The sequence below is a fragment of the Sminthopsis crassicaudata genome, chromosome 3 (assembly GCF_048593235.1).
Source record: "Sminthopsis crassicaudata isolate SCR6 chromosome 3, ASM4859323v1, whole genome shotgun sequence".
NCBI lineage: Eukaryota > Metazoa > Chordata > Mammalia > Dasyuromorphia > Dasyuridae > Sminthopsis > Sminthopsis crassicaudata.
The window spans coordinates 59,807,418-59,821,675 of NC_133619.1; the positions used below are offsets into that span (position 1 = coordinate 59,807,418).

Sequence of the window (14,258 nt, forward strand, 5' to 3'; positions counted from 1 at the left end):
TGGTATAGTGAGGAAGAATACTAAACCTGCAATCAAGAAGACCTGCCTTCAAATTCTGCCTCAGATACTTACTAGTGAGTAAATTGCTCAGCTTCTATCTCAATTTTATTCCCTGTAAAATGGGATAATAGTTTGCAAAGTTGCGAAAATCACATAAAATAATATAACATGTACAGTGTTTTGCAAACCATAAAGTCCTATATAAATGCTATTATGATTGTTACTATTATTACTACCCATTGTACTCCATACATTTGTACCCGGAGTTGACAGACATTAAATCAGAGATACTTCTCCATCTTCTAGCTTCATCCACTCCAAGACAGTGCTGATTCAGAAAGACATATTGAGAATATACTGAGCTGAATAAATACATAAAGCATTTGCACAACATCTAAGCAGAGAGGTGATTGCATTGTATGTGGTAGTGTTTGGAGAAAATGGGGGTTGGGAGGGAAGAGAGAGAAATTATCATCTTTTCAAGGGACTATTGGAGCCCCAAAAGGACTCAATAATTCTTGCTCCTTGAGGCCAAAGAAAAAACCGGTCACAATATGCTGGTAAGCAAAAAATAGAAGGTATTATTATTTAACTTTTTTCTTTTCATTTTTAACTTTTAGGGACACAGTTTAATAGGCAGGGGATAATCCAGTGAGAAAATACCAACTCTCACCCTAGACTTGAAGTAACCTGAATTCTCAGAACCAGTTTGACTAGGTTATAATTATGACGTACTGTAATTAGATGATTAGGTTTTTTCCCAGACCACCACAAAATATGAATTTAAGTTTCTAAGTCTGAGACAGAGGTTTTCTAGCCTTGAAATTCCTATTTTCTTTTCTGAATTTCATTTGACTCTTGGGACAAAACACCAAAAAATGCCACCTTCCCTAACCCTTTGCCCCTTTCTTTCCTATGAAATTATAGAGCACATAAAAAAAAAAATCTGAATTTTTCATCATTAGAAATCACTCCTACAGGACACAATTTCCCCTTACTGTGCTGTAAGCCTATCAACTAAGTATAGTGACAAGAATCTTGTCTTGTAAGTATAAGAAAACCTGGTTCAAGCCTTTCTCTTCCTCTTACTAGTTTTTGTCCTTGAATGGCATTCATCTGGATGGACCTCAGTTTCTTCATTTGTTAAATCAGGAGATTGGATAATGTTTTATCTAAGACTCTTTCTAGTTCTAAAACTCTCTACCAGGTGGATGTATGAAGTGGGGAAAAACCCTTCTCATTGTCATGTGTCTCATTTTTAGCAACTCGTTTACATGAACTCTCCTGTGCCAAGTTTCTCTTCATAAAGGTATCTCATAGCCTTACATAAAAGTACTTAGTATCAAGCAAGCATGTGAATATTTTATGCTAAATGCCACCTTGAAGACAGGGAAGAAGACAGAACACCATAATCAAGTCAGATAATTGGTACGGTGAGAGTGTTTAATCGGAGGCAGAGAACTTTTTTTTCCAGCCTTGTACAGTGTCTGTGGAACAAACTAGTACTTTGTGTAATTCTTCAGGGCATTTCAAGGCACTTTATCAAGATCGATGGATTGATTAATCAACCTTCTTGGCGTCAGTGTGAGGTGAGTAACAAGCATCAGTCAGGGGTAGGTATGGGGAAGAGAGATATATAGAGAAAAAAAAGATTTCCCATCATCTCCTGATTAGATGCTAAAGACATGGTTCTCCAAATAGAGAATTCTTTTTCTCACTAGGTCAAAAATCATCTGAATTTCAAATCTGCCAATTTTAAGAGCCCAATGACTTCTTAGCAAATATGGAGCAAAGTTGGAAATTCTATCTAATCCATCTCAGGGGAGCTTCCAGTGGTAATCCAGTAATCATTTCTCTAGTCTGGGTTGAAGGGAAGCTGGAATCCCTACACACTGCCCTAGCTTCTCAATTCCTCGTGGGAAGATATTTTTAGCAATATCAATAAGGATAGATGAGACTATTAAAACATGCACGTGCAGCCTTCAACTTGGAACTTAGGTGATTAGCTTTTAAAAATTAAATAAGACATGACTAAATGATAACATTAAGGAGTCCAATAATTACAAGGATATCTGGGTAGCTAGAATATTGCTAAAGAGTTTTCCAGGCAGTTCAGGTTATTCCAAGGTTATTCTTGGATTTATCCTCTGAGGGAAATCTGCAGAAGTCCCCTGTGTTTTAGAATTTTATCCAATGCATAACATATATATATATATATATATGTATATATATATATATACATATATACATATGTATATATGTATATTCATTCAGTGATACTGTGAAGGATGCAAAAGAAAGACATGACAGTTCCTGCCTTAAAATACTTTCTTAGAGAAGGCACATAATTTCTATCTATCTATGTGTATTTTCTTCATTCATTTCGACCTTCCCACCTCTTACCCCCACTCCCTATATCAAATATATGTCTATGTGCATATAGGTGTATATATATAATATATATATACACACATGTATGTATATATAAGCACATAAATATACATATACATACATATAAATGTATGTGTGCTCAAGTCTGAAAACTTAGATACTTTATACCTAGTGTATAGGGTGTAAGACATAATATAAGGAATAATACTAACAAATAAAAGAGTACGGCGAACATGGCAAATATAACATGGCATAAAAAGTATTGGATTTTGAGACAGGGAACCTGGATTTTTGTCCCTTTTCTGCTGTTTAATTCTCTGTGTTTCTATTTCTGTGTCTGTCTCTGTCTCTCTCCTCTCTCCTCTCATTTTGTTTTTCTCACTCTGTCTCTGTCTTTATCTCTCTCTATCTTTGTTTTTCACTCTCTGTCTCTGTCTGTCTCTACCTTTGTTCTCTCTTTGTCTTTCTCATTCTGTCTCTCTCTGTCTCTGTCTCTCTCACTTGGTCTCATCTCTCTGTCTCTCTGTTTCTTCCGCTCTCCATCTAGCTAAGAAGCCTCTAAACACCAATACCAATAAATACAACATATAAATAAATACCAACATAAATTCTCTATTAACAGTTGGAGAAGACTATAAACTTCTGAGAATGAGAAATTCAAAAAAGAATCAATAGGACTTTTTTTGAGACGAATTGAATGAAGGAGTAGAAGTGAGGACAGCTTCAAATAATGGTGGTATATCAAAGGTATACTCTACACAGCTGGGATTCAGAACTGGTGCCATAGTAATATTTAAATTAGAAAAAATATGAGTTGCAGTTTCGAAAAGATATGATTTCTCCCAGTAAATACAGAAAGACACAATGGAGGTCCCCAAACTGAGCCTTGGGGCAATGCCCACAGTGAAGGAAAGAACTGGAGATCATGGAGCACGAGTTTAAAAGACAGAAAATCAATAATGGAGGAACCAAGAGAGTTTTCAAGAAATAGGGGTAAGTAAAGAATGTTGTCAAAGTCAAAGAGAATGAGGAATGAGAAAAGGCAACTCTGAGAGTAGAGAGGACTCATTTGTCTTTGGAGTCTGATCTGGAGATCTTGGAATCTAATCCTTTTATTTTTCTGATAAATAATCCCAGCTCTGTCCTTGGGCATCTCTACCATTCCATCCAATTTTAATCTTTGACTATGATTAAGTGATGTTCAAGGTCCTTTCATGTAGTTATGAATCTTGTAGAGATTACTTGTGTAGCGATTACTGTGACTAGCCCAAAGTTAGAGAGATATTAAATAGTTGAACAGAGACTCAAATCCAGATCTCCTGATTCCAAATCCAAGATTATTTCCATATCATCATATTTCCCATAATCTCTGGAATATGTCTTTTGCTTCTAGATATGATTTATTTAAATACCTCACCAAGTACTATAGAACTGAAAACATTCTTCTGGGTTTTCCCATTTTTCATTTTATGATGAACTTTAGAGCCCCAGACATTAAATGACTTGGTTAAGACCTAATAGTTCATGGAGAGAGGATTAGACTTTCTATAGTTAGATGCAATACAGAATCCCTTTTTTGCCACTGAAGGCATAAGTTTTTATTTTTATTGACTTGATATTTCTGAACATAAGGAGATCGTGTGTGTGTGTGTGTGTGTGTGTGTGTGTGTGTGTGTGTGTGTGTTTCATATAGTTTATAACATTTATACCTAAATCCTGGTTCACTATTTGACATTTCCACATGGAAATACTAGGTGGCACTGTAACACTGTGGTTAAACATCATTCACCCTGGCGTCCAGAACACTGAGACTGTATTTAGAAATGTGTTTTAAACATAATTCCAAGAGAATCCCTTAAACATTTAGCACATTTTGGCAAATAATGCAATTCTAAAGGATCTCTAAAAATTTAAAATTACAATAAGTCATTAAGTCTTGCATATAAAATGTTAAAAATAGGAGCAAAGTCTCCACTGATAAAAACTTACATTAATGTAGTCCTTTTAAGGTTTATAAGTGTCAGAGCCAGAATTCAAACTCACCCTCCTGGCTCTGGACCCAACACTCTTTCCATTACATTACACTGAGGGGGGTACTAGAGCCATAAGGTAACTCCTCACATCGTGGGTTCACTTATGTCTCTTCTCTCTTTTCTACCTCCCACATTTCCAGTCCATGCTACAGAATCCTTGGACAGACTTCCAATGAGCCATACCAACTCTGAGCTCACTACATCTTAGTGGGGAGGGAGGAAGGGAGACAGAGTGGGTCTCTTTATTTCCACAGTTCTTCCTGGAAAATTATCCCAGGGTTTACAGGAGGCAGATTTTGCAAGTCTGAAATAAAACATGCAACTTAAGATTCAGGGATCATTTGTGGCCCAGACTTCTGCAGTTTCCAGTGCAATTTTAAAAAATACCTTGGAGGTAGCAGAGAAAAGAAATCATGGGCTGTTTTACTGATGCTTTTTCATGAGCTCTCCCTCAATTTCTCCTTCTGGATTTTTTTGTCCTTTTACACCGTGATCCATTTAAACAATGGAACCAATTATTTGATATTTCTAAGAACAGAACTAAAAAACTTAGTTTAACCTGCCACTGGCACCAAAATTGTGTTTGATTAGAAGTATATATATTATATGATATACATATATGTGTACATACACATATACACAGAGATATGGAGCAACAAATCAATCTGTTTGTGTATACACAAGTTATAATGTTATTTTATATCACATTGCAATATATTATACATGTGCAAAATCTATCTATATCTATATGTGTATATATAATAATCATTTAGAACTGTTAGAACCAATGGAAGAAAGAGTACTTTAATGTTAAAAAGGGAAAATCAAATTATCCACAGCTTCGCAGTTAGATTCACAACCTGCCAAGTGGTTCATTAGTACACTGATAAGCTCTTCACACTTCCTCTTAATCCTCTCAACCTTTCATTCCCTTCCTCTGAAAAGAGATGTCCATGTGAATGTCTAACTCACCAAAATGGTGGTTTTGAAGGAGCTTCCTTTCCAAGGCATCTGAATGTTGCTCCCTTCTCTCATCTTACCTGTGTGGTTTTCATTGTTTTTTAAATTCAAAGAAAGAAGACTAGGATATATCTGCATAGGTGAATTATTAAGTCTCCCCTACATCTAGTCTGTTCTTACGTTCATGATGTGCATGCATGTGTGTGTGTGTGTGTGTGTGTGTGTGTGTGTGTGTGTGTGTGTGTGTTTAATTCAGGATTAAACAGAACAGGTACAGATATTTAAGCTTTTTCCAGGCCAGGTGATGGTAATGAAATGATCATTTCATAGGATTGTAGAGCTTTAGATTTAAGGGATTCCAGAGGTCACTCAATCTAACCTTTTAATTTTACAGATGAGAAAACTGTGGACTAGGGAGCTTAACTTGTCCATGACCTATAAGCAAGAAGAGTCAGGGGTAAGTGTCAAACCTGGGTCCTCTGAGTGAATGCTCTTTCCTTTTCCCTTACCTTAGGTTTGCCAAGTACTTCAGATGTGTTATCTCATGGGATCTTACATCAGTCTTGTAAGGTAAGTATAACAGATATAATCCCTATTGTACAGAAAACAAAGGAATTTCAATTTTGCACTTTGCTGGATGCAGTCATAGAAAAACAATTCAGCCCACTGGCCCGAAGTCTAAAAGAAATCAATAAAGTCTTATAAAAACCAGGTTAAGGGCTTAAACAACATTCAGTATACACATTCAGCCAGGTATGGTAAATGTAGGAATACTTAGCATCTTAACATCACTTTTTAAAATGGAAAGTCAAAATAAGGGCTAAGTTCAGTTGTTTCTATCTACTGAAAGGAACACCCTCTCAATGTTGGCAGCTGGGACAAAACCCCAGTCACTCCATCCTAGTTATGACTGGAAATAGATGGGGGAGAATCCAAACTTTCTGAGTTATATAGAAATTCTCTATACATGTTGAATTTTTAAAATAACTAATAATTGAACTACCTAATTTGAGTTATAATAGGCATACTGATTTTTCCGGTATAATTCATGCCTGTTATTACTATTATTTTTATGATAGCATCTACAATGGAATGCTGGAATGGATAAAATTTTGAAAGTGTTCTAAAGATTCAGTGTTTTAGTCTTAAAATGCAATAGAAAGGTGACAATGGCTCTGAAGAAGAAACCATCTTTGGTAGATTAGTTAATATACTTTGCTATGTTACATGGAGAAAAAAAATCCTCCAGTACTGGCAATAAATCATATAAAATATAAGTGGGTAAAACTTGATTTACACTTTTTTGGTGCCTACCTCAGTTTATTCTTTATCATCTTGGGTTTTCAGGAAATTTATCCTGACTGAAATTTCCCATTTTACTGTCACTTTCAGTCTGTAGATGCCTTCTCCTTATAACTGGATGAGTCTGTGGGGGCAATCTGCTACAGATGGTTAATTCTCTCGGTATTGGGGTCTTTACCACTTATGACACCATTTAACTCTCATATAGTGAAGCCAGCCAACCAAAACTCACTGTCCCTTGAGGTTTCCCACAGTTATATAGATCTAGTTCATATAGCTAATGGAAATAATCATTACTAAACAGGGAAAAGAGAATTGACAACTTAAAAAAAAGCTTATATGAGCAAATTTAGTGATTTCTAGTTACATGTGAACAGTTTTTATTACATTTATTAAATTTAATTTCCTAATTAAAGCTTTGAGGTGAACATAGTTTTTTATTTTCTTTACAAAGGGAAAGAGTAAACTATGGCAGGAGACTTAGCTCTTCTTAGTAATTCAGTGATCCAAGGCAATTCCAATAAATTTTGGATGGAAAATTCCATCTAAATCCAGAGAGAGAACTATGGAGATTGAATGTGGATCACAGCATACCATTTCCACCTTTATTTTTCTTTCTTGTGCTTTTTCCCTTTCTGATTTTTCTCTCCCGATATGACTCATTTGGAAATATGTAAAAAAAAATTTATATGTATAACCTGAAAATGAAATTAAAATGACAAAAGGGTAACAAATAGAAAGTTTGAGTTGTTTCATTTTTTTAAAATAATAATGCAAAATTAGAGAAGCTAGGGGAAAATTAATGGAACTGGGTGGTTTAAAAGATTTCCAGTTGCTTTTAACATGAATTTAGAAATCTGATTTATTTCCTATTTATTTACTGATTAATTATAATAACTCACCACCACCCATTTTAGCAATAAGAGATAAATTTAATATAACCTTTGGCTTCAGGATCTGATGTTCTGCCTCTGGCATTAAAATTATATGGAATAAGATTTGGAATTCCAGCTTCTCTATAAGAATTTTTGAAAAGTGTTATTTTGACAAACAAGAGTATTTTTAATAGGAGACACCTAGATATGGCCCATAATAGCAAACAAAAGGTAAAAACAACTTCTGAAAATGCTCATTCCTAAAAGCCCTTGTGTTTTCCTTTTAAATGTGTGTAATACTATGTTTTAGATGTGCTCAGTAACTGTTCCATGGTTCTTTCTTTGAAACCATTTTCATTTTTTTCATGGGATAAATGAAACTGAAGACAAAGGAAGTTTGCAGCTAAATGGAGGGATGGCTCCTAGGCTTTCTGGGAGAGCTGGAGGAACAAAAGAGTTGGCAGAGCTGGTTTCATCAGGAGTCCAAAGGCATAAAGAAACATAATTTCATGGGATGCCTGGTCACCTCATCTTGCAGGGCTCGATGAATATTTGCAAAAAAGAGTAGCAGGAAGATAATTGTGGCTCGTGTACCTTAGAGAACAAAGGAAACATTCTGAAAGGACCGTGTTATACCGGATATGCAGTTTGTTGGCAAGGAAATAAGAAGTGCAGTTGAGGTCAGTTGAATTGACCTTCTCGTGTTACAGATGAGAAAATGGAATCCTAAGGAGGTATTGGGACCTACCTATGACCACATAGGTACTAAGTGGCGGATTCAGACCCATGCCCTCTAATTCCAAAACCAACATGCTACTCCATGACTGCCTCTCAGCCTTCTCATCCAAGCATCTGACAATGTACTGTCTTATGTATGAAACAAATACAGCCAATCTTATGTAAACATTTCCATATGGAATCTCAGATCATTCATGGTGTAGGGGACTTTAGAGGTCATTGAGTCCAGCTCCACAAATTTATAGGACATGTCATGTGAGTAGTTTTTCCTGGACTAATAGAAAGTTGTTTTAATGAGATGGATAAAATATCAAACCCTTTTAAAATAGAGCACCACAGGATTAGACAGCATTGTTTGTTGATCTTTAATGATTGTTCACATAAAACAAATGTTTGCTCTATGCCCCATTTGCAAATAATAACAACACATTGTCTGAGAGCATGTGAATACAGTGTGTGTGCTAACAAGAGATAAAGATGCAATGTTGTGGTTAAAGCAGGACACAAATTCCAGTCAACTTCTACCATAAACTAGCAGTTGGATGAATCTGGGAAAAACACTTTCCTCTGGCATCCTGTTTCCTTATTTTTAAAACAAGGGGCTGGCTTAGACATTTTTCAAAGTCCCTCCAAGATCAGGCATTTTCTAAGAACATTGTGGAAAGGGAATTTTATGTGGTCCATATTAAAGAACGTAAGTGAACCAGGAAAGAATGACCGTGATAGATATGAGTTCTAAGGTTCATAGAAATGGTGATAGGGACCAGGACAGTATAAAACAGTATCAGAGTGTTTCCTGATGCTGGTGATCTGGAGATTCTTTCTACATTGAAGCTACTTTCAGTATTTAGCTTGTTGGAAATTTATAGATAATTTTTCATAATTTGGCAAGACCTACAATATCCCAGGAAAATACTGTTTTACATGCCTTTGTTTGGTATCCTTCATCCCTGGTCAGAAATCTGTCATTCCTATAAGCTAGTAATTTATTACTCAGGTTATTCATATTAGGTATGGAATAATAATAGTCAAATTAAAACCAAGTTTGATTAATTAAATTGATTAAATTTCAATCAATTTAACCTCAGAGAATAGATGATTAAATATATATTTTTGTCTTTTACATAAAGAAAGAGGAGAGAACATATGTCATGTGAAACATATTATCAAATACAAGTCATCATGCTATTGATTTTGATTATTATTTTTTTCTAATAAAGATGTATTTCACATAGGCTATCTTGGGAAATGATATAATTTTGGGAGGGTTAAAATTGTATTTTAAACTTAAATGCTATATAAGAAAAAAATTGTCATGTGCACAGCAGAACATAGAAGAGGATTCAAAATATAAATTAATTATGATTTCAAAAAACTTATATAATAAAAACTACACATTTTGCTTAGAGCAGTTTGTCTTTTGTTCTCTTCTGTGCTCATTTTACTTTATTTTGCCCCTGTCTTCCCCTCTTCACCTTGAAGACTACAATATCTATACATACTTATATCTATAATTACACACATATCTATTCATGTACATATAACACTGTACTTTGCTTATTTTCAGTTGTTCTTTGTTTCTCTGAAGTTGGATAGTATCTTCCTTCCTAAATCCAAGTTTTTCCATATCTTCTCAGTCTACTGGCTCATCATTTCAGGCACTACAACAATATTCCAACCTTATACTGTCAAGTTATTTTAAATAGTCTAAAACAATATTGATTAATATGGCAAACATATAGTATAGTCTCCATATTTTTCTCTTGATTAAAGCTATTTTAGTTTTAACTTTGATGAGATTATGATTACTACCCCTGCTCTTTTTTTACATAATAAATTCTACTCCTGATTTTATGTCAGTGTGTATTTTTCACTTTTATAACATTCCCTGAGAGCAACATATTATTGAATTTAAAAGTTTTAATCTATTATTTATTTCCATTTTATGGGTAAATTAATTCCATTTACATTCTAAGCTATAATTACTTATTATTTTCCTGATTCTCATTTCCCCTCACTATTATTCTCACATTATTCCTATCCCTCCTCACTCCTCTCTTGTCTTTCCCTCCTATACCTTAACCTATCCATCCCTCTAAGAATTCCTCCCATTTCCCCTCTCCCCCATTCACAGACATATATTGTTCCCCCTTTAACCCACTCCAGTTGAGAGCAGCATTTCAACACTTTGCCCTTCCCCTTACTAACTTCTTCTGCATCAGTTTTTTCCTTTTGTTATCTTATTTGTTTGAGATAATTGCTCCTTTTTTTATCTCTCCCTACACAGTTTTATTTAAATTTTTTTAGAATCATCCACTCATGCTCAGCTTAAATCTTTCTTTCAAACTACCCAAATAAAAATGATAACAATAAAAGAACTGATAATATTTTCATATATAAAATAAATGATTTGACCTTATTGAGTCCCCTTATAATTTGGTCTTCAATATTTATATTTTTCCTTAGTACTATATGTCAAAATTTCCCTTAAAGTCTCTTTTTGTCAGAAATACCTAAAAGTCTTTCAGTTCACTAAATATACATTTTTAAATTTCAGGATTTTACTTAATTGTGTTGGCTAAGTTTACCTTTGATTGTAATCTTAGTAATACAGTATTGGTCCTATGTTCCTTCAAAATAGTAGCTGCTTGGTCTTATGTAATCCTTATTGTAGCTCCATGATAGTTAATTTTTTTTTCTTGTTGTTTACAATATTTTCTCCTTTATCGGGAGCTTTGAAATTGTAAGTTTTCTACCTGGGTTCTCTTTTAGGTGAATTTTCTTTTCTTTTTTCTATTTCTGCTTCTTCTTCTAGAACTTCAAAACAATTTTCCTTGATAATTTTTTGTAATATCATATCAAGGCTTTTTTTTGAATCATAATTTTCAAACACTTTTACTATTCTTATATCATTACTCCTCCATCTGTTCTCCAGATCAGTTGTTTTTCTGATGACATGTTTCATATTCTCTTTTATTTTTTCTTTCTTTTGATTTTGTTTTTTAATTTCTTTGGGTGTAAGGATATCATTAGTTTTCCTTTGCCCAATTCAAAGAATTATTTTCTTCCTCAAAATTTTTCCTTTTCTATTTCAAATTGACTTTTCATAATTCTCTTGATTTTCTTGAATTGCTCTTATTTTTTTTTTTCTAATTTTTCCTTGATCTCTCTTATTTGATTTTTAAAGTCCTTTAAAATTCTTCTAAGAAATCTTTTTGGGCTTGGGTCATTTAACACTTCTTATTGAAAAAAGAATGGAATTTTAGTTTCATTACCTTCATCTGAATATGAACTCTGATCTCTATCCCCAAAGAAGCTATCTATGGTTGGGTTCTTTCTCTTTTGATCAATCATTTTTATTTTTATTTCATTTTAAAAAAATTTTTAGCAGCTATTAATATGATCATGTTCTGATCCAGAGGTATAGGGAATAATGCTCTAAGTCTCAAGTCCTAATTGCCATTATTTTCTGAGGTTAATTCTAGAGCTAAACCTGCAGCTCCTCTCTCCAATCCTAAGTCATAGCTAGAGTCCCTAGTCATACTGTTCTACCCATGATCTTACTTCTTGTAATCCCTCTCTCCTGTCTTACCTGGAAGAGACATCTCTGCTCACTTCAAATGCCCACAGTCAGCAGGGTTCCTGTCTCTCTGCTACTGCATTCACCAGGTGTGTGAAAAGTCCCTCTTCCCTGTAGTAACAGCCCAGCCCAGGATTTATCTGGTCAGTAGAGCTGTCCTTGGCATCCCTTGGCAGTGAAAAGTCCTTCAGGCATCTCCTTTTCTTCTGTCAGCCCCCCTTACACACACTGTCCTTGAGATGAAGGCTGAGGCTTCCTCCATGACCCAGCTACCCCTAGGGCTTTTTTGTTGATTCTGCAGAGTTGCCTGGAAGTGTTTGTATTTCATTCAGGCAGAACCTCTGCCCCATGAGGTCAAGTCTTTCCTGGGGTCTTCTTAGGTTGTCTTAGGAGAATAACTGTTTTAGCTTGACTTTTGTTTATTTCTGTTGCTCTATATTTCCTTTGAGGCAATGTTATGCCTTTTTGAGTGAAGGTAATTTGGAGACCTGAAAGGTTTCTGACTTGTTCTGCTATTTTCCCAGAATATTTTCCAAAATGACTATAATTTAAAAGGAAATACTATCAACAAAATTATGTAAAAGTAAAAATGATAGGTGGTGAACTAATCCTAATTATTAATAATTACAATGAACACATATAAATCTTTTAAGATTAACAGTCTCTTCCTCAGTGAAGTAGGCAGTAGAGGCTAAAGAGAATGCAGGTTAGTGACCCAGGAGAATAATGGTAATTAAAGAGGAATTTTGGCTAACTCATATAAACCTTTAAAATTAGAAACCCTGAGAAAGAACATGAGAAAACAAATTTAAAACAAAGACCTAAATGCCTAATGGTATGTGTGCCTTTGAGAAAACACATATTCTAAGGGAATTTTTAGCTTCTGACCTTGGAATTTTCCTCAAGTGTCTGAATTCCCAGTTATGGCTCCATTTTCATCTCTGAAAAAGTAACTTAAGTGAATGGGGTGAGAGGGGGATATGGAAAGAATTTGCATCTGAAGACCAATATGTCCCCAAGTACCTCAGCATTGTGATAACTCACCTTAATCCAAAGTGCATGAAGGAAGCACTATCCAATGTTTTCCTTGTAGTGACCAAATATAGAAGTATTTTTAGACAGCTGTTTGGGGTCAGGGATGTGACTTACAGTAAAAATCAGAACAAGATTGACTGGTCCATAGCAGAATTAAAATTCATGGCTCCAGTCACAATTTTTATTGATAGATTCAGAGTCTATCTTTTACTTTTGAGTTCAACTTTGATACTCATGCTTAAGTGCTAATTCTACAAAGACACTAGAGGTCATATAGACTATCACTTTATAGGTAAATAGCCTAAGACCTCACAGAGAGGCCATAAGACTGATTACTGGCGGTCAAGATTAGATTCCCATTTTCCAGTTTAATATTCTTTCTACTACAACTTAGGCTAAGCAGATTTGTAAGACTATGTGAAGCTACTAAGTTGTTTGGTTGGTATGATTTACTTTGACCTGTCAGATATTGCTTATTTTATATCAGGTGAATTCAGTGATTTAATTCAATTCAACCAATATTCACTAGCTGTATTAAAGCAAGTCATTTAATCTCTATTTACCTCAGCTTCTTCAACCATAAAATGAGGATAAAAATAGCACCCACTTCCCAGGGTAGTTGTGAAGAGCAAGCATAGATGGGTGCTCAATAAATGCATGTTTTCTTCCTTTCTTCCCTTTAAGGAAACTACATTCTATTGGAAAAACTATGAGCAAGCAAAGATATAAGCACTAATTTTCAATAAAACCAATTAGCATTTGAAGAAAGAACTAACATATTTACAGGCTCTCTATTTCAATCATTCAGAAGAAAAAAATAAAAAAACCCCAAAAAACAAAACACAACCCACAAAAACCCATCACTTCATAAATCCATTGAAGCTGTTCTCATTCTGCCATTCAAAGAACAGGGAATTACTTGGTGAGATTGATAAACGGATGTCTTTGCTCGAGTACCGACATTATTGCTTATATAACTCACTGTACAATTATTTCTTATGTCCTAAAAAGGACTTAGCTTGTTTATTTCAGCCTATCCAATCTTTTCGCTTTTGAAAAATGTCCTTTATGTGTTTGCTTTTTAAAATAGAGCAAATGCCTGAGCTGGGAGGAGGTTTTCTGTAACCTTCATGAAAATACTATGAAAACTTCATTTTGAAAGGCTTTGATAAAACAATGAATTAATTCTTTGTGTGTTTGTCACCAGAGACCAGAGCCAGAGAAACCTAATTTTTTTTTGCAGCAATTACATTCTCTGAGAATGTAGCTGATAGGAAATTATAGTAGCTTTCAAAGCAATGTTAAAACTGGTATGTGGTATGTATATTTGTGCCCCCCAATTTT

General features: G+C 34.6%; 1 pseudogene; it reads left to right on the forward strand.

Annotated features, from left to right (window-relative positions):
• Positions 1–8,202: 8,202 nt before the first annotated feature.
• The window catches only part of LOC141561871 (dynein light chain 1, cytoplasmic-like), a 37,779-nt pseudogene continuing 31,723 nt past the window's right edge, over positions 8,203–14,258 (forward strand).